Source organism: Drosophila willistoni, unplaced genomic scaffold (assembly GCF_018902025.1).
Source record: "Drosophila willistoni isolate 14030-0811.24 unplaced genomic scaffold, UCI_dwil_1.1 Seg531, whole genome shotgun sequence".
Taxonomy (NCBI): domain Eukaryota; kingdom Metazoa; phylum Arthropoda; class Insecta; order Diptera; family Drosophilidae; genus Drosophila; species Drosophila willistoni.
Genome location: NW_025814459.1, coordinates 3,169,213 through 3,188,729, shown reverse-complemented (window position 1 = coordinate 3,188,729; position 19,517 = coordinate 3,169,213).

Below are 19,517 nucleotides of genomic sequence, written 5' to 3'. Positions count from 1 at the left end.
TTTTTATTTCCTAATTTATCTTCTGCTTCAAAAAACTAATAACGTCTAGTCTTTCCATTCATTATCAAAATGTAAGAGGACTTCTTACCAAGCTCTCGAACCTGTTCTGTGATATCCAAACCTTTTCGGCTGACATGGCTTAACTCCTCTGTTTTGGATAATGAAATTCTTTCTAATAACTTTATTTCTTATGGGCTTGATCGTGTTGGTCGTCATGGCGCTGGAGTACTCATTGCTCGGCCCTTAGGTGTTGAGTTTATTTGCTTTACAAACTATTTTTTATCGTCTTAAAGATCGTTTTTCTTATAGTTTTAGGTGATTTCAACTTGCCTAATATTTCTTAGCCTTTTTGATGATAATCTATCTTTCTTAAATTATTCATCTCAACATGTTTTTCTTGATAGCCTACTTGAATGTCCGCTATATCAGTTGAATTCTTTACTTAACTCTTCTAAAAGAATCCTCGATCTTGTTTTTGTCTCTGATCCCACTGGTAGTGCTGTATCCCGAACACTGCCACTAGTGAAACCTATTACCCTACCATTGAACTTACTATTTCTTACAATTCCGTTACTAATTCATTTAATAACATCGCAAATTCTCGTCGTAGATGTTTTCGTAAAACAAATTTCAATCTTCTTAATAGCCTTATTTTCTCTTTTGATTGGTCTTTTTTATTTGAGTGCTGAAATATAGATTGTGCAGTGAAGTTTTTCTACTCTGCTCTTAATTCTCTAATTGATAAATGCGTTCCTTATGTCAATGTCTCTACCGTCTCCAGCGCGCCAGTCTGGTTCACACGTAGGCTCTCTAATCTCCGTAACATTAAATCGAGATACTTTAAAAGATTTAAAAAAACTGGTTGCGACTTGACTATGCAAATTACTGTATAGCCAAATCTCAATTTTGTCATTTAAACACTCAATGCTACAATAATTATATCGTTCGCTGTAAGGTTGAATTTTATAAAAACCCCAAAAGATTTTACAACTTTGTTAATTCCAAAAGACGCTCTAATGTACTACCTTCCCACACCCTATCCCTTTACAATCCCACATTTAAATTGTATGTTTTTCCTGGTATTAGTGAAGACTGTATTTTCCCAAGCTTGTCATCTATGACGTCTTCCTTCGTTCCCGGTCCTGATAATATACCTAGTTGCATCCTTAAAATGTGTTCGATTTCCCTATCTAAGCCTTTATCTCGGTTATTCTTTATATCGAGTGAGACTTGTAGCTTTCCCGATATTTGGAAGGAGTCTTTTATTTTTTATTTTTATTTAGGGTGGCAAATCGAACTACCGTGGCATTGCCAACTTTCGGCAATACCAAAGCTGTTTGCGAAAATTATTACGTCTTGCCCTCTACACCTATGCAGATCCACTATTTCTCCTTGTCAGCATGGCTTCATGAAAGGTCGTTCGTCGCTTACTATCCTTTTAGAATTGACTACCCTTGTACACCATGGCTTCCGTAAAAAGTGTCAAACTGATGTTATACTGACTTTAGTAAGGCTTTCGATACGGTTGATCATTCTATGCTTCTCGCGAAACTTAACATCATGGGTTTTTCCCCGAAACTATTGGCTTGGTTAAAGTCGTATCTTATTGGCAGAACCCAAAAGGTGTCTTTTCGTTCCTCGATATCTAAAACTTTTCGAGTTACGTCAGGTGTACCCCAAGGCAGTCATCTGGGCCCACTGTTATTTACACTGTTTATAAATGATTTGCCTTTGGCCTTGGCTCATTCACGCGTGATCATGTTTGCGGATGACGTCAAGATTTGTTATTCCTATAATGATCCTTCTTTCCAACAGTACTTGCAATCAGATCTCGATGCGTTCTGTGATTGGTGACACGATAATAAATTACATCTTAATGCCTCTAAGCGTTCTTTTATGACTATCAGTCGTTTGTCTCCGTTCCTATCTCATTACTCTATTAAGTCTTTTCTGTTAGAATGTGTTCCATCATTCAAAGACTTAGGAATTAAGTGAAAGTTTTTGGTCAAACATTGACCAAAAACTTTCATTTAATGTTCATATCTTCAATTGTCAATAGAGCATGCAGCCTTCTTGGCTTCATTAAACGTTGGGCCAAAGAATTTGATGATCCCTATGTAATAAAGGTTTTATACACTTCCTTAGTTCGCCCTACTCTCGAATATTGCTCGCCAGTGTGGAACCCGCAATATGATGTTCACCAGCGTAGTATTGAATCGGTACAAAAGCAATTCCTTAAGTTTGCGTTACGCGGTCTTACTTGGGACCCGAGTCTTCGCCTACCTTTTTATTCTGACAGACTTCTTCTTATTAATCTTCCTTCACTTTACAACCGTAGGCTCGTTTTTGGCATTCTCTTTCTCCATAAACTAGTCAACGGCGAAGTCATTTCTACTAATTTACTAGATACGCTATATTTTTGTGTTCCCTCACGTCGGACCAGAAACTTTTTTCCTATTCACCTTAGTAGATGTCTGACTAACTACTCTCTTCACGAACCTTTTCGTGTTCTTTGCCAATCTTTTAACAACCTTTCTCACCTAATTTCTCTTCGTCTTTCTGTCACTTCTCTCCGCACTATACTTTTTAAACATCTACAGCGAAACCAATGAAAATATTCTGGACTTGGATTGGCTGCAACTCATTCCTGACCACATTGGCTGGGAATCGGGGCTTAGCTGGCATCTTATGCAAATAAAACACCTCCACCGGGTCGGGGATGTTTGGTTGTGTATATAGCTAAGCTATCTTCTTCAATTAATTACTATCTGTCTTTAGCTTAAGCTTTTTCGTCGACTGCTGTGTTAGTTGACGTAAATAAATAAATAAATAAATAAATTCCTATATTTTTCCTGTATTTATTTTAAGTAAGCACTCTTCTTACATTTTTTGAGCTAAAAACTATTGTTTTTAACTATGTAGTTGTATCTCTCCTCCTTTTTTGTTTTGTCCGTTCGCAAGTTCAACGATGTCGGTCCAACGATGTTGCCTACTTGCTTGTGGATTTTTGGGTGAGTAGGTTTGAACCACTTGTTGAGCGCCAGTTATGATAAGTTCCCGCAGTACGAAGTAGCAGCGAAATAACTTTGATCGTTTATTGCTCAAATCCATACTAAAAATTTAAATGACAAAACATTCTTTTATTAAGCTAGCCCTGATATAATCGCTGTGTCAGCAATTATGTTGAAAGGAAATGGATGTGGCGTGGTGTTGAGTTTAGCGTAGTTGGCATTAAGCATTATTGCAGCTTTGCTGATCATGTAGAACTGCAGTCGTTGACTCTGTCTGACCGGATTTGATAACTTATATATTAAAATCATTTTTCTTAGTAAGTACGTAATCATTTTTTATGCCGTATTTCTCGCTTTTGAGAACAGGCGCTCAGCTGGTACAAAGGTGCCTAGCAGAAAACAGTAGCATCGTGCAACTGTATACAATTTTGGCTATACCGAGCGCATTTCATCCCAGGCGTCAATGACGTTTATGGGCCAACGATTTGTGGTGGGCCCATACGTCAAATTGCACTTCACCACCAACTGAGCCATCACTAACACTGTATTGGCTTTCATTTGCATGGGCTATAGTCGCCATTTCTTTTCGTATATTTATCATTACTGAAGCCCAAGAGGCAAGAGCATCTTGAAAATGGATTCTTTTGAAGCGGGGGTCCAGCAAAGTTGATGCAGCTAAAACGACTGTTCCATTGCTCCAAACCGATCAAATTGAGTCAGTAAAGTTTTTTTGAGCTTATTTCCAGTGGTTATGTTACAGATCTTTAAAGTTCACTTCGCGCTAAAATGCACACACCCAATCGATTATTTGATCGAATAATCGATTATTGGTTCAATTAATCGAATGCGCTTAGTCGATTGTATTTAATCGCAAATTGAAAGAAAATAATCGATTATTGTGTATCATATGAATTATTTTGCCATTACTACTTGGACCTTGGTTATTACGTTCATTTGTTGTTTCATTAGTTTCATCTGATTTTCAATTGTGGCTTTGTCTTGCTTAATGATATTTATCGTTGAGTCAATTACAGATGTCTGGTTTTGCAGCAAATTCTACTTATTGAATTTATTCATTTGATTTAACCTTTCGTATGGTGCCTGACATCTCTGTTGCATACTTTGAGTCCAGCACACGAAATAAGCCGTTCGCAATGTTCCCAATTATATCTAAAGGCGATCGTCGTTGGAGTTCTATGTGAAGGGGATCATTTCCTGTCCGTAGCTCCGAGTTGACATGCTCGAAGTGTCTCTGCATTGCGGTGCATGCCTCTGGAACCATCATTAACACTTACTACTCTGTCTGAAAATGTTTTGAAGTCGGCCCAATATGGTTCGAGATCGTAATATCCCACAATAGTAAAATCAGACGTTGCCATCCTTCCTGTGCCAATACTTTCATAGTATATGCCTGGTTTGGGGTTGAATCGAGTTATGTTAGTAACAACAGCATTGGGCAGATCGTCATTGCCAACGGTGTCTCTGGCTCTGCAGTATCCTCCTTACCAGGGTCTTCTTGGAAATTCGATTCTGTGTCATCTGCCTCGATTTTACGTTTTATCGCCGTCCCTCTAAGCAAGGGAGCCAATTTATGGATAACCCGCTTGTAGGTGCCTCTGGCTGTTTTAACGTCTACCACGCGGACGTATCCATTCAGGCCTGGATATAATTTAACAATTGGTCCAGTCGGCCACTACAAGATTGAAATATTATCCTCTTTAGAATTACCATCATGCCTACTTTGACATTGACGATTTTTGTAGGTACTCTTGAGACCATTGTGTCCAGAATGTATGCTTAAGCCGTTGCACAACCGTTGCCTTCTACACCTATCCAGATCCACTATTTCTTCTTGTCAGCATGGCTTCATGAAAAGTCATTCGTCGTTTACTAACCTTTTAGAATTGACTACCCTTGTACACCATGGCTTCCGTAAAAAGTGTCAAACTGATGTTATACTGACTTTAGTAAGGCTTTCGATACGGTTGATCATTCTATGCTTCTCGCGAAACTTAACATCATGGGTTTTTCCCCGAAACTATTGGCTTGGTAAAAGTCGTATCTTATAATTCGTATCCAATAATTATTGGCAGAACCCAAAAGGTGTCTTTTCGTCCCTCGATATCTAAAACTGTTCGAGTTACGTCAGGTGTACCCCGAGGCTGTCATCTGGGCCCACTGTTATTTACCCTGTTTATTAATGATTTGCCCTTGGCCTTTCCTCACTCACGCGACGTCAAGATTTGTTATTCCTTAAATGATCCTTCTTTTCAAAAGTACTTGCAATCAGATCTCGATGCGTTCTGTGATTGGTGCCACGTTAATAAATTACATCTTAATGCCTCAAAGTGTTCTTTTATGACTTTCAGTCGTTTGTCTCCGTTCCTAGCACATTACTCTATCAAGTCTGTTCTGTTAGATTGTGTACCATCATTCAAAGACTTAGGAATTAAGTGAAAGTTTTGGGTCAAACATAGACCAAAAACTTTCACTTAATTTTCACATCTCTTCAATTGTCAATAGAGCATGCAGTCTTTTTGGCTTCATAAAACATTGGGCCAAAGAATTTGATGATCCCTATTTAACAAAGGTTTTATACACTTCCTTAGTTCGCCCTACTCTAGAATATTGCTCGCCAGTGTGGAACCCTCAATATGATGTTCACCAGCGTAGTATTGAATCGGTACAAAAGCAATTCCTTAAGTTTGCGTTACGCGGTCTTAATTGGGACCCGAGTCTTCGCCTACCTTCATATTCTGACAGACTTCTTCTTATTAATCTTCCTTCACTTTACAACCGTAGGCTCGTTTTTGGCATTCTCTTTCTCCATAAACTAGTCAACGGCGAAGTCATTTCTACTAATTTACTAGATACGCTATATTTTTGTGTTCCCTCACGTCGGACCAGAAACTTTTTTCCTATTCACCTTAGTAGATGTCTGACTAACTACTCTCTTCACGAACCTTTTCGTGTTCTTTGCCAATCTTTTAACAACCTTTCTCACCTAATTTCTCTTCATCTTTCTGTCACTTCTCCGCGCTATACTTTTTAAACATCTACAGCGAAACCAATGAAAATATTCTGGACTTTGATTGGCTGCAACTCATATCAACATCATATCAACGCGCTCGAGGAAGACGGACGTGTTTTTTTTAAGCTTCCGCGTTTTAACTGATTTTATAATTTTTTTTATTTTGTGTTATCGGCATCGCGATCGAAAATTATAATTATAATATTAAATCTAACTTGCACCATATCACTCGTTTGCGTTTTTGTGTGTTTGTGTTAATAATTTTTAACAACCTTAATTCTGTTAAAACCTTTGTTGGTTTTTTTCTTTTCTTTCTCTCTTTCCCACCTTTTTTTTTTCTTGTAAATCACAAGCAACGCTCATTTGTTGTTGTCTTGAAATTTCTGTGAGTTCTTGTTACAGTGTTTTTGTTTTTGTGATTTCTAGCTTCCGCGCTCGCGCTCTTTAACTTTTTTTTTTTCTCTCGTTTTTGTTTCACTTGTCGCCGTTATTTGCGCTCATACTGCAGTCTGTTGTGTGTCTGTAATTTAGACTCTATAGTGCTCTCTTTATCTTTTAACCCTTGTGCACCCTCAATATCTCGCTTTCTTATTATTTCTGGACCTCAGAGTGAGTTATATATTTTAATACCAATACATATATCATTTTTATTTGTTTGGTTACTAATTCATCTAATTAACTCATAATGCCTGTCTGTTCGGTTAAAAATTGTTTGCAGCCCCTGAATAGTTTTATTTACTGTTGGTTGTGTAAAACTACAGTACATGTTAAGTGCGCCGGCTTTACATGCAGGGTAAAGGATCTTTTAGATCAAAAAAAGGGTCTCAAATGGGGATGTGAGTCTTGCCATATTGTGGAAGATGAAATGGAACTTTTCATGCGGCAAACAAAGGATAACCTGAAGAGTCTGTCCGCCAGTTTTCTTAAACTCTCGCAAGAGTTTATATTCTCAGTCTCAGTTTAGTAGTTTAACGCTACTGACTGAGTCTCGAAAGCGTAAGAAGGCAGGAGAACAGACTTCTGATTTGTCCTTGTGTTTGCCGTTCTCCACATCTATATCGGTTCCGACCCCTTCTCAACCAATGGAAACTCCAATTCCGGAGACGATGTCTGTAGTGTCCGTTTTGTCTGGGCAAGAATCTACACCCATGGATTTTGCCGATAGGGATTCTAGTGATAGTAGTGCCGGAATGCCACTTGTTGCAACTGATGCTACAATTAATGCGGTAGCTGATGCAATACCTGCAATGCCGAAACCATTGGTGGGAGTGCCACCTAAAAAACACATTTTTGTTTCGAGACTTCTCCCTGATGCTACATCGGATGATGTCATGGCCCACATTCGGGCTAAACTGAATGTCTCCAATATATCAATAGAAAAGTTCAAATTTTCATATTCTAGAGAAATTTCATCTTTTAAAATCAGTGTTCCAATTGAGTTCTTTGACTGTATCTGCAGTTCTAGCTTCTGGCCGAAAAGCTTAATTGTAAAGGAGTTTACATCCAGAAAAAAGAAGACACGGGGCCAAACAAGGATTCCTTCACCATCTATTCCTCTTTCTTCCTCATCTATTCCCACTCCTTCCTTATCTATTCCTTCTTCTACTCTATCAAAAAACTAACAACTTCCTTCTCTGTCGGTTATCAGAATGTCAGAGGCCTTAATACTAAACTTACTAAACTCTTTGTAGATAGTCTGTCTTTTGATTTTGACCTAATTGTCTTTACTGAGACTTGGTTATAACCTGACGTTTTTGACGCCACAGTTCTACCCTCTAATATCAATATTTTTAGACGTGATCGTACTGATCGTAGGGGTGGTGGAGTTCTTATTGCTGTAGATTCCGCCCTATCATCGGGTCTGATAACAATACCTGTCTCAAGTACTATCGAATTTATATGCGTTAAGGTATCTTTTACTCGTTTTTCCATTTTTGTTACCTGTTCTTACATTCCGCCCCAATCGGAATGTCCAAACTATTTACTACACTTAGATTCTATTAAATTTATAGTTGAACTACTTTCTGACATAGACTTATTAAGTGTCCTAGGGGACTTTAACCTGCCCACTATGACTTGGTCAACAGTTAATGGTAGCAAAACGTTGCTGCCCTCTGGGTGTCATGATTTTATTGATGGTCTGCTTGAGCTTTCGTTGGCCCAGCTAAATTCGATTTCTAATACGTCTGGCAGATTTCTGGATCTGATTTTTACTTCTGATCCTAGCTTTTGTGAAGTATCTAGAACTAGTCCAATGGTGTTACCAGAGGATAGTTATCATCCAACTTTAGAGTTATCTATTGAGTTTCCCAGCCGCGAGCCCATCTCCGAGTGTGATCCTACGGTAAGCACCTGATGTTTTCGGAAGGCTGACTTTGTCGCACTAAACAATGCCTTTCTTAATACCGATTGGACTAATTTATACACTTGTACGGATATGAATTCCGCCATTTCTTTATTTTATACCACTGTTGACTCGATCTTTAATGACTGTGTACCCCTAGTGTCTCCTGTGGTGACGCAAAAATCACCATGGTTTACGCGGGGGCTGTCAAAACTGAAGAATCTTAAGTCTAGGTATTACAAAAAATATAAAGTCACGGGTCTATCATCGGATCTGTCTCGTTACTTGGTTGCTAAATCGAATTTTATTGTTTCTAATTCTAAATGCCATAATAATTACTTACAACGTTGCAAGTTGCAATTCTCCGAAAATCCTAAAGAGTTCTATAGTTTCGTTAACTCAAAGCGAAATTCTATCTCCCTTCCATCGTTTGCAGTTTTTAATAATGATTCGGCCTCTTCTGATCAATCTATTTATAATTTATTTGCTAACTTCTCGACTACGTACATATCTACTAAGTACAACGCTAGCCAGATATATCCATATCCTATAACGAAGTCCAACTGTATTCTTAACCCTATTATAATGCAAAGTTCGGTAGCTAAGGAACTAATGACGATTAAGCCGGTATACTCACCGGGCCCAGACGGTATTCCCGCTTGTGTCCTGAGGTTCTATGCGGAGTCATTGTGCTCGCCTTTGCTCAAGCTTTTTAAGTTGTCCGTTACACTGTCCGAGTTTCCAACTATATGGAAGGATTCGTTTCTTTTACCTCTTCACAAATGTGGCAATAAATCTGACGTCACTAATTACAGAGGAATTTCTAAATTGTCAGCGATACCTTAATGTTTGAGAAAATTATGACGTCTCAAATATAGCATTTATGTAAATCTATTTTTTCGCCTTACCAGCATGGGTTTGTCAAGAATAGGTCTACCACAACTAACCTTTTACAGTTTACATCTTTTGTAATCCAAGGTTTTAAGAAACAAAAGCAAACTGATGTTATATATACGGATTTCAGTAAGGCTTTCGATTCGGTAAACCATTCCTTACTATTACATAAGCTGAATTTAGTTGGCTTTCCGGATGCTCTGCTTGCTTGGATTTCACAATATCTAAGCAATAGGAGGCAGAGGGTTCTTTTTAGGTCCTCTCTTTCTAAGATCATTTGTGTTGAATCGGGAGTCCCACAGGGCAGTCACCTTGGCCCATTATTATTTACCATTTTTATTAATGATCTCCCCACCGTTCTTTTAAATTCCAGAGTTTTTATGTATGCCGATGATGTAAAAATCGCTAATCGCATCGTAGACTCTCTCTCATGTCATACCTTGCAAGCTGACCTGAATGCTTTTCAGGGGTGGTGTAGGACTAACTTGTTATCTCTAAACTGTTCTAAGTGCAAAGTTATGTCTTTTTATAGAGGTTCTCCCTAATTAACGAGTTACTTTTTAAATAATTTCCCGTTAGAAAAAATTAATAATACTTCCTTGGTTGTAAAAGATTTGGGGATCTTAATCGACCACAAACTTAGTTTTAATCAGCATATATCGACTACTGTTAGTAGGGCTAAGAGTGTTCTTGGCTTTATAAAGCGCTGGTCGAAGGAGTTCAAGGATACATATATTACCAAAATACTTTTTGACTTCTTTAGTCCGCCCCATATTAGAATATGGATCTTGTGTTTGGTCTCCTCATTGTGAATTTTATCAAAACAAATTAGAATCTGTACAAAAACAGTTTTTACTCTTTGCCTTTCGTGATTTGCGCTGGGATCCAACTGTACAACTTCCATCTTATTCTAGTCGATTCCATTTAATTAACCTACCTATTTTAACTAATCGTAGAATTATGCTTGGGGTAACTTTTCTTTACAAACTTTTGAATGGTGAGATTGACTCTTCCGAGCTGTTGAGCCAAATTAACATTTCTGTTCCATCTAGAAGGACCCGCAATTTCACACCGCTTATACTTCCCACTTGCACAACTAACTTTTCTCTGCATGAACCTTTTCGTTACTATGTAGTGACTACAACAGACTTTGGCACGTTATCGGTTCCGAAACATCGCTTCCGGGTATGAAAACTGCGATCTTGTCCTTCCTCGCTCGTAATTAGTAGTAATCATCTTTATTTTAACCTATCCTGTTTTCTTTTTATATGTAACCTATTATCTTATTACATTTAATATTTTCTATTTCTTTAGTTTAATTTTTGTTTATATATGTAATACGCCTATGCCCTTAGGTCGGAGTGGGTAGAGGTTGTAACATTAACTTTACTTAGGGTCATTCGTAACAGGCCCGGGCCTGGTGTCATATGGGCCACTTGTTCGTACTGAGCGTTGTACGACTACGTCTATAAAAAAAAAAAAAAAAACTCATCCCTGACCACATTGGCTGTGAATCGGGGCATAGCTGGCACCTTATGCAAATAAAACACCTCCACCGGGTCGAGAATGTTTAGTTGTGTATATAGCTAAGCTATCTTCTTCAATTACTTACTATCTGTCTTTAGCTTAAGCTTTTTCGTCGAGTTGCTGTGTTAGTTGACGTAAATAAATAAATAAAATAAATAAATTATCAAAATGCAAGAGGACTTCTTACCAAGCTCTCGGAACTGTTCTATGATAGCCAAACCTTTTCGGCTGACATACTAGCTTTTTCTGAAACTAAGCTCAACTCCTCTGTTTTGGATAACAACATTTTTTCGAATAACTTTATTTCTTATAGACTTGGTCGTATTGGTCGTCGTGGTGGTGGAGTGCTCATTGCTGTCAACTCGAATCTGTGCTCAAGTGTTGTGCCGATTCATCTGCCCTTAGGTGTTAAGTTTATTTGCGTTGAAGTTACATATTCCAACTTAAGCTTATATAGCTTCTTGTTCATATATTCCTCCAGCTTCGGATATCACGACCTACATGCACCATGCTGATGCTTTGCAAACTATTTTTAGTCGTCTTAAAGATTGTGATTTCTTTATAGTTCTAGGTGATTTTAACTTGCCTAAAAATTCTTGGCTGGTTGATGACAATCTATCTTTCTTAATTCCTTCATTTCAACATGTCTTTCTTGATAGCCTACTTGAGTGTCCGCTATGTCAGTTGAATTCTTTACTTAACTCTTCTTTAAGAATCCTTGATCTTATTTTTGCCTCAGAACTGTTTGTTCTGTATCTCAAAATAGCCCCTTGTGAAGCCTGAAGATCCTTATCACCCTACCGTTGAAGTTATTATTTCTTACAATTCCGTTACTAATTCATTTAACAACATCTCAGTTTCTCGTCGTAGATGTTTTCGTAAAACAAATTTCAATCTTCTTGTGTGTTCGATTTTTCTATCTAACAACCTTATTTCCTCTTTTGATACTGAGATATAGATTGTGCAGTGAATTTGTTCTACTCTGCTCTTGAATTTCTAGTTGATAAAAGCGTTCCTTATGTAAATGTCGCTACCGTCTCCAGTGGGCCGGTCTTGTTCACACGTAGGCTGTCGATTCTCCGTAACATTAAATCAAGATATTTTAAAAGGTTTAAAAAAAATGGTTCGCGACTCGACTATGCAAATTATTGTGTAGCGAGGTCTCAATTTTGTCTCCTAAATATTTCTCAATCCTACATTTAAATTGTATGTTTTTTCCTAGTAGTACTGAAGACTGTATTCTCCCTAGCTTTTATGATATTTGGAAGGAGTCCTTTATTATTCCGCTTTTTATATAGGGCAACAAATCGGATATTTCTAATTACCGTGGCATTGCCAAACTTTCCGCAATACCTAAGCTATTTGAAAAAATTATTACGTCTTCCTTTCAACACCTATCCAGATCCACTATTTCTCCTTGTCAGCATGGCTTCATGAAATGTCGTTCGTCGCTTACCAACCTTTTAGAATTGACCACTACGGCTTCCCGTCAAACTGATGTTATTTATACCGACTTTAGTAAGTTAAGTTAAGGGACTTTAGTAAGGCTTTCGATACAGTTGATCATTCTATGCTTCTTACGAAACTTAACATTATGAGCTTTTCCCCGAAATTGTGGCATGGTTAAAATCGTATCTTATTGGCAGAACCCAAAAGGTGTCTTTTCGTTCCTCAATATCTAAAACTGTTCGAGTCACCTCAGTTGTCCCCCGAGGCAGTCATCTGGGCCCACTGTTATTTACCCTGTTTATTAATGATTTTCCCTTGGCCTTTCCTCACTCACGCGACGTCAAGATTTGTTATTCCTTAAATGATCCTTCTTTCCAAAAGTACTTGCAATTAGATCTCGATGCGTTCTGTGATTGGTGCCACGTTAATAAATTACATCTTAATGCCTCAAAGTGTTCTTTTATGACTTTCAGTCGTTTGTCTCCGTTCCTAGCACATTACTCTATCAAGTCTGTTCTGTTAGATTGTGTACCATCATTCAAAGACTTAGGAATTAAGTGAAAGTTTTGGGTCAAACATAGACCAAAAACTTTCACTTAATTTTCACATCTCTTCAATTGTCAATAGAGCATGCAGTCTTCTTGGCTTCATAAAACATTGGGCCAAAGAATTTGATGATCCCTATTTAACAAAGGTTTTATACACTTCCTTAGTTCGCCCTACTCTAGAATATTGCTCGCCAGTGTTGAACCCTCAATATGATGTTCACCAGCGTAGTATTGAATCGGTACAAAAGCAATTCCTTAAGTTTGCGTTACGCGGTCTTAATTGGGACCCGAGTCTTCGCCTACCTTCATATTCTGACAGACTTCTTCTTATTAATCTTCCTTCACTTTACAACCGTAGGCTCGTTTTTGGCATTCTCTTTCTCCATAAACTAGTCAACGGCGAAGTCATTTCTACTAATTTACTAGATACGCTATATTTTTGTGTTCCCTCACGTCGGACCAGAAACTTTTTTCCTATTCACCTTAGTAGATGTCTGACTAACTACTCTCTTCACGAACCTTTTCGTATTCTTTGCCAATCTTTTAACAACCTTTCTCACCTAATTTCTCTTCATCTTTCTGTCACTTCTCTTCGCGCTATACTTTTTAATCATCTACAGCGAAACCAATGAAAATATTCTGGACTTTGATTGGCTGCAACTCATATCAACATCATATCAACGCTCTCGAGGAAGACGGACGTGTTTTTTTTTAAGCTCCCGCGTTTTAACTGATTTTATAATTTTTTTTTATTTTGTGTTATCGGCATCGCGATCGAGCTAGAATAAGCTTTATATTAAAAAAAAAAGCTTAAAAATAAACTAACTAAAAAAACACTTGGTGTATAACATTTAATACAAATTTTATTTTATTGATATATATCAAATTATATTAATGAAATAGATGACATAATTTCATTATTTGTTTCTTCATATTTGTCAGAGCCTTTAATTAAAGATAAGCACTTAACATGTACTTTATAATTAACATGTACTTTATAATTATATCTGGTCATTCCAGATAGGAAAAAAAGATATTGGTTTTGTTGAGTTGAAAGACAGGACTTTATTCAATGAATGAATACTTAAAACTAAATTACAATGATGTCTTAGAGTAATATTTATAGGCTAAACTTGTGAGCCCTTTAGGTATTTTTTTTTTTTTTTTATTTGACAGCGGTTAAGCGAATTTGCAATCTGTCCTGGGACAATCAGCAAGTTTTCTTGGTTGAAGTTGGCGGTTACATGTTTTAAGGATAAACGGTATTACATGAAGGGTGTAGGGTGATTAAATATTGGGTGAGAAGGGAATAGAGGGGGGGACGAATTAATACAAATATAGATCTTATATATATAGATCTATAGGTGGTGCTGTTTCCCCAACATGTTGATGGCATATGGGTTCACATGCCTGTCAAGGCGCTCCAGATAGGCTGCAGTTAGCCTGGAGATCTCCTGATCCACCCATGGGATGTCCAGTTCTGAGTGTATTTCTCTATTTGTCGTTAGGAAGTGGGCTCCTGATAAAATCCTCAGCGCCTTACTTTGAAATTTTTGTATTAGGTCGCAGTTGGATTTGCTGGCGGTGCCCCAGATAGGTATCCCGTAGGTCCACATTGGCTTCATTATTACTTTGTAGATTAGTAGCTTTATGTTTAGTCGTAGTGTAGACCTTTTCCCTATGAGCCACATGTATTTCTTCAGTCTAGCGTCGAGCTGTCCTCTTTTGGTCTTCAGATGTTGCTTCCAAGTAAGTCTTCTATCCATCGTCAGGCCCAGGTATTTGGCTGAGTCAGAGTTGGGGATGGGGGTTCCGTCGAGTGAGATAGGTGGACAGTCGCCTCTCCTTAGTGTAAATGTAGTTTGTACACATATTTCAGTATTGACCGCCATGTTCCATCTCGTGAGCCAGCTACCCGTAATGTCCAGCTGCCTTTGGAGTAGGTTGCTAGCCTCCTGTGGCACTTCAATCGTAGCCATGAAGGCAGTGTCGTCCGCGTATGTTGCAGCCAATAGTCCCGGATCGGTTAGTATCGGCAAGTCGGCTGTGTAGAGGGTATTAAGCACTGGTCCTAGAACGCTTTCTTGGGGGACTCCGGCTCTGACGTCTTTGATGACAGAGTTCGCATCGCCGCATCTTACGTAGAAGCTCCTGTTTTCTAAATATGACTTTAGCAGTGTGTAAAATGGGGCAGGAAGGACGGTTTTGATTTTATAGAAAAGGCCAGTGTGCCAGACCTTGTCGAATGCCTGTTTAACGTCAAGAAACACTCCTGTGCAGTACTTTTTCTCCTCGAAAGCCTCCAAGATTCTCCCCGAGATCCTGTGGCATTGTTCTGGTGTGCCATGGCATTCTCTGAAGCCAAACTGGTGATCAGGGATCAATCCGGCCTCGTCCATTATTGGACGGACTCTACGCAAAAGTAGTCTTTCGACTACTTTGGAGAGTACCGCCAATAAACTAATCGGACGATATGAGGCGAGTTTGGCTGCAGGTTTCCCAGGTTTTTGTATGAGGATGGTTTCGGCGCACTTCCACTGGGTGGGGAAGTGTCCTATCAGGAAGCTTTTATTTGTGATCTTCAGTAGGAGCTGTATTCCACTCGGAGGCAGGGCTTTGATGGCTGGAACATCGATTCCGTCGCGACCAGGCGACTTGCTCGGGTTTAACTTCGCGATTTCTAGAATTAACTCATCAGTTTCAACCTTTTGGATGGGGAGGGCCATTTGGTGGGGCACATTCAGGAATTCTTCCGTTTCTTGGGCCTCTTCTTGGGAGCATCTGTTGAAGGGGGTGTATGTCTCACACAAATGGTTTGCAAAAGCTGCGGCCCTTTCGTTGTTTGAACGGCACCAGGTTCCATTGGCATCTTTAATGGGTTCCTTCCTGATGGCAGGCTTTTTGATGCCTTTGGTCAGCCGCCATAGGTTGAACTGAGGGTCTCCAGGCTCGACGTTCTCTAGAAAAGCTTCTAGTGACTTCCTACGAAGGGAGTTTAGAAGCTCTTTGAGGGTTTTGGCAGCTCTGTTATACAGGGTCTTGTCTGATGGACTCCTTGTGTTGTGCCACGTGCGACGGAGACGTCTCTTCTCTGCTACCAATGCAGCTACATCGGGTGACCAGAGGTGGATGTCTCTATGAGGGACGCTGTTACTCGAGGAGCTCCTAGCGGGAGGTGTTGCATAGACGGCAGCCTGGTGTATGCTCGCGTTGAGGTGATCAACAGCATTGTCCAGGTCTTCGCCGGTGGAGATCTCGGTCGTCAAGTCCAGGTTGTTATCCAGCCAATTCTGATAACGCTCGATGTTGGTGTTTTTCCTAAACAGCCGATTTCTCTTGGAGTTAGTGTTGGCTGGTAGGTTGAGTAGAATCCTAACAGCGCAGTGGTCAGAGCACAATTCGAGTACATTGCTGGTGTCTATTATGTGGCTTGGGATTCCCTTCGAGACCAGAATGTCCAAGACGTCTGGGATTTTGTAAGGATCGGTGGGCCAGTAGGTGGGCTCCCCAGTTGAGTGATAGGACATGCCGCTGTCAGTGATATATCTGTATAGCGCTGTACCTTTGGGATTGTTAATACGTGATCCCCAGCAGATATGCTTAGCGTTGTAGTCTCCTCCAGCTAGAAATCGACTACCAAGGCTGTCTAGTAGGCTGTGGAAGATAGTCTCGCTTACTATGTGCCTAGGTGGGCAGTATATAGCAGCAATCGTTAGGTCTCCTGTCTGGCTGATGACTCTAATCCTGGAGGACTGAACCCATGGCTCTTGGAATGCCGGTAGCTCTATATATTTGATGTTGGATTTGATGATTATGGCAGCACCTCCTCTAGCTGTACCATTAGGATGATTGGTGCAGATGACGTCGTAGCCGTTTATGTTGAAGTAAGATCGCTCCGTGAAATGAGTCTCTGATATTAGTAGTATATCGACATATTGAGTTTTTAGAAAGTGCTCAACTTCTGGCCTGCTCCTACACAGGCCGTTCGCGTTCCATAGGACGATATGGAGGTTTATTTTCATTTTTGGGCCATGATTGACGTTAGGAGCTGTGTCATGGCAGCAACTTGGTCCATCATCTTCTCCATAACAGCTTCAAGGCGATCCAATCTTTGGCTTGTTTGGGACGAATTGACAGGAGGGGCCTCTGCCTGCTGGGGAGGCAGCTGATTGCCTTTTAATATATTGGCGAAAGTGACGCCTGGCTTGCTCGCAGAGGTTTGCCAGTAGCCTGGTGATGTGGTCGCTGGGGTTGACCTTGGCTTTGGCAGATGCGTCTCCTTTGCCTTCAAATAGACTTTGCAGCCCTTATAAGAGGCAGTATGGTTGCCCTTGCAGTGAGCACAGCACAGGATCGGTGCTTGGCTTGCGGCAGTCCGAGGAACTATGAGCGCCTCCGCATTTTACACAGTTGAACTGCAGGTTGTAGTTCTTCTGAGTGTGTCCAAATCCTTGGCATCTGTAGCACTGGAGTGCGTCAGTCGTCTTACGGGGTGGCTCGATTGTGACCACGCAGCTGCAAAGGCGTTTAGTAGCAAACACATCCTTGTTGTTGCTTGCCGGTTCCAAGTTCACAAAGAACATAGCCAGAGGTTTCTTTGTACTGCGGCTGATTGCATTTTTGATGTCCAGGCCTCTAACAATGTGCCCGTTGGCAGCCAGTGCTTCCTTAATGTCCATGGGATTGGTAGTGTGATGAAGACCTTTGACAACAATTCTATAGCCTCGCTCGTCTTTAGGCTGGAAAGTCTGGCATGGGATGTCGTTTTCACTAAGGTAGTTTTTCAGAGTTGAAAAACTCTCCTTACCTTTGACAACAATTCTATAGCCTCGCTCGTCTTTAGGCTGGAAAGTCTGGCATGGGATGTCGTTTTCACTAAGGTAGTTTTTCAGAGTTGAAAAACTCTCCTTATCTTGTAGGTTAACTCTGACTTGTCCATCCCTACCCGCTTTGTAGTCGAAATTGTTGCCGCCGATTACGGATGTAACAACTCTTGATAAGTCCTTAATATCGTGAACCTCCGGTAGAAAAATAGGAGGCGGCTTGACCTAGCGCACCTCAGCCGTGGGTGGCTCCTGTTGAGCCGTCATTGGAGCATCTTCTTCGTCGCTGTCACTGTCGTCAGATAAGATGGCAAATCTATTGACATTCTTGTTGGCGTCACATATGATGCCCGTTGTAGTAGATGCCTGCTCAACTTTCCTCTGTGGGGCTTTGCGTTTGAGATCCCCTGGCTCCGAGGAGGAACTGGTGTTTCCATCAGATTCCTTAATGGTTTTATTTGACGTTTTCCTTGCCTTGGCATGTTTAGCCGTAGGAGCTATGTCGGTGGTAGGCTTTATTGCCCATTTCGGCTTGCCCATTTTTGCCTGTTGGGGCCGTAGCCGCAAACAAGTATGTGATGCTTTTGTTTGATTCTTGCAGCCCGCAAGTATGCTACACTTTTAAGAAAATATGCTCCCTAAAAGGGTGCAACAGATTATTAGTCTTTTCTGATTGGCAGGCCAATCAGAGATAAATAACTGCGTTTCTACCACAAGTCGGCAGATTTTACAGTTTGTTAGTGTAAATGTTCTTCTCTTTGTTTTGTTTTTGATGTTCCGTTCACTGCTATACACTCTGTATTTACGCACTTGAAGACCATCCGCAACACGTCCGACACGTTTGGCGTTCACAACTGGACTGATTTAATACAAAGAGCTCAACTTGTAATACTTTGTTGCAAGTATAAACAATTAAGCATATACGCATTAAAATATAGTTGTGCACTTGAATATGTTTATATGTATACATTGATGTATGCACATAAGCATATTCACATGAATATACAGTTAAGCATGATCATATATGTATGTACATTTGTATATGCACGTACATACATATAATCACATAAGCAATGTATGCACAAGCGTAACATGAGCTAAAGCCAGGCCAGCGTGTGAACGCTGACCAAGCAAAAGAATAATTTGGAATAAAGAATCAATCTAAAAACTACAATGAATGGACACTGACGTGTCCGTCTTAACAATTAATTCGAATCCAAAAAATTCAATCGACTCACACTGACGTGTCCACCTTTAATATTCTCTACCTAATGGAACCCGGTTCCTTGTGTTATGTTTTTTATCGCACTTACAGCATCCCCTCCAAGAACCATTTTTTGCCATATGGTCCGGCTTGAAGCAATTGACACACAATTCGTATCTCTGCACCCAATTAAGCCGCTCTGCTGCGGATTTGATTGTATTGGAAGATTTTTCTCTCCAATTTTCTTGTCATATGAAACATTATGACAGCATCTGACGATTCCATATTGACTCCTACATTTTTTAAAGCTTGGAATGATTAAAAAATGTTATCATGCAAATTCTTTATAGAAGCTGCGTCATTTCCCACATCTGGGTGATCAAACAGCTTTGCCAGTAGGCTGTTACTAGAACTCGTTTGTTATTAAAGCGTTCCTGCAACACTGACCAAGCAGTGTTCATAGCGGACGTTGACGATACTATGCGCAGTACGTTCAAGTGGCCCCTACAACACCAGGACAAAGCCTGTTACGCGCGAGCCCAAGCAGATAACTGCCCACCTCCCACCCGACCGACCGAGGGGTGCAGCCGTATAACGCACGGCACGAATCGCGTGGACAAAATACACAATAGAAAAGACAGACAAACACATAATACTATAGCTATCTATTAACTAAATGGGATAGG